This window comes from Phyllostomus discolor, chromosome 10 (assembly GCF_004126475.2).
Source record: "Phyllostomus discolor isolate MPI-MPIP mPhyDis1 chromosome 10, mPhyDis1.pri.v3, whole genome shotgun sequence".
Classification (NCBI taxonomy): domain Eukaryota; kingdom Metazoa; phylum Chordata; class Mammalia; order Chiroptera; family Phyllostomidae; genus Phyllostomus; species Phyllostomus discolor.
Genome location: NC_040912.2, coordinates 41,616,494 through 41,619,089, shown reverse-complemented (window position 1 = coordinate 41,619,089; position 2,596 = coordinate 41,616,494). Strand labels below are relative to the sequence as shown.

Sequence of the window (2,596 nt, the reverse complement as noted above, 5' to 3'; positions counted from 1 at the left end):
CTATCCTGGCCAAAGTGAACTTCTTAAGTTGAGAAGAGGAGCAAGATTGCTCAAATATACGGATACCAATATAAGAAATCAAGGATCATGAAAAATCAGGTAACTATAACACCACCAAAGGGACCAAATAAAACTCCCATATGACCCTAAAGAAATAAATACCTATGAACCTTGAGACAGAATTTCAGAATAATTCTCTTAAGAATGTTTAGTGAACTACAGTCATGTACCATTTAATAATGGGGACACATTCTGATGTATCATGTGTGTAAACATCCTAGAGTATACTTATGCAAATCTAGATGTTATAGCCTACTAAACATCTAGCCTATATGGTGTACCAGACATATATATTGTCTTTTGTTGACCAAAATGTTATGTGTCACATTGATATACAGGAATATGCAGATAAGCAAACAAAATTAGGAAAACAATGCACAAACATAAACAACAAAATAAAAAGTTCAACAAGGAATAGCAATCATCAAGAAAAAAACTGCTCTTGTCAGGCACCCTTGTGAGAGTAACATCTTTAAACACTGCATGGTAATCCCTGAGGCACCACCATGATAGGCAAGGGAAACAGGGGGGCCTGGGAGTCCAGCTACTTCCTTAACATAATCCAGCTTCTACATGATTATCCAAAATGCTTCATTGTGGGAGCAAAGTGGGCTCCAAGCAGATGCAGCAGATGCACATGTCCTTTTGTGGGAAGGCTGTGGTGCTAATGGGCAACTATACCATAATGTGCAAGTCCTTCTGAGAGCATCTGGAAAAAACACAGCTCTGGAGAAACTGTTGCCTCATATCTGGGAGAATATGGGTTTTGTGCTCACCAAGGAGGACCTCACTGAGATCAGGGACATGATGCTGGCCAAGAAGGTGCCAGCTGCCACCTGTGCTGATGCCATTGCCATGTGTGAAGTCACAGTACCAGCCCAGAACACTGATCTGGGGCCAGAAAAGACCTCTTTCTTCCAGGCTTTACGCATTACGATGAAAATCTCCGGGAGCACTATTGAAATTCTGAGTGATGTGTACCTGCTTAAGATTAGAGAGAAAATGAGAGCCAGCAAGGCCATACTGCTGAACATGCTGAATCTCTCTCCCTTCTTCTTTGGACCGATCATCCAGCAATTGTTTGACAATGGCAGCATCTACAACCAAGATGTGCTTGACATTACAGAGAAAACAGCATTCCCACTTCCTGGAGGGCATCCTCAAAGTTGCCAGTGTTTGTCTGCAGATTGGTTACCAAACTTTTGCATCAGTACCATCTTCTATCATCACTGGGTACAAATGAATCATGGCTTTGTCTGTGGAGACTGATTACACCTTCCCACTTGCTGAAAAGGTCAAGGCCTTCTTTGCTAACCCATCTGCTTTTTTGCCTGCTGTACCGTGGCTACCACCACTACCAGTCCTGCTGCTGCTGCATCCCCAGCCAAGTTGAACCAAAGGAAGAGTCAGAGAAGTCAGATGAGGATACAGGATTTGATTTATTTGACTAAGCACCAAAAAGCAACCAGCTCAGTCAGCTTTATTTGTGAAACAAGAAAATAAAGGCTTATTTTTCTTCAAAGTTTTAAAAAATCAACAGAAATCTTATAGTTGAAAAACACAATAACTGAAATAAAGAATTCAGTAAAGACTTACAATAGTAGACTCAAACATAAAGAATAAATAAACAACACCCTGGCAGTAAAACATTTGAAATTCTCCAAAGGAGCAAAAAGGATAAAAAGGAGCAAAGAAGGCCTATGGGGATTATAGAACACATTAAAAAGAAAAAATATTTATATTATGGGAATTCCAGAATTAGAAGAGAAAAAGAAAAGGACAGAAAGTATATTTGAAGCAATAATGGCTGAATATATCCTGAAAGTGGGTAGAGAAATGGATACCCAGATCCATGGAAAACAAAGAACCTCAGATAGGTTGAACCCATATAGAGTTACACCAAGATACGTTATAATTAAATTGTCAAAAGTCAAAGGAAAGTAAGAAATTTAAGTGCAGTAAGAAAAAGGAAAAGAGTTACATACAAAGGAACCCCTAAAAGCCTGTTAGAAGATATCTCAACAGAAACTCTCTGGGCCAGAAAAGATTGGAATAACATTTTCAAAATACTGAAAGAAAACGTCAACCAAGAATTTTATACCTAGTGAAGCTGTCCTTCAGATATTAAGAATAAAGACTTTCCTAAAGAAATAAAAGCTGAGGAGTTTATTACCACCAGATCTGCCTAAAAAGAAGTGTTAAAAAGAGTTCTTTGAGCAGAAGTAAAAGAACACTAACTGACATCTTAAAAACTAACAAATAAAAACAAACAAAAAGGTTCTGGAAACAGTACTGTAATTATAAATATATAGTCATAGTTATATTTTTCAATATGGTAGTAGTGGTACATAATTCAATTACAACTCAAATTGAAAAGTTATAAGAAAAGACAGATGTATTAAATATTCATAGCTACAATAATTTTTAATAGTTACACAATAGAAGAAACAGGTAAATTATAATAGCCATAACTGAAAATGTGAGGGTAAGAAGAGTATAATGTTTACAAATTCTATTAAAGTTAGATTATTACCAC

At 37.0% G+C, this 2,596-nt stretch overlaps 1 pseudogene; it reads left to right on the top strand.

Annotated features, from left to right (window-relative positions):
• The first annotated feature begins 566 nt into the window (after positions 1-566).
• On the top strand, positions 567-1,578 carry LOC114508016 (annotated as a pseudogene).
• Positions 1,579-2,596: the final 1,018 nt, after the last annotated feature.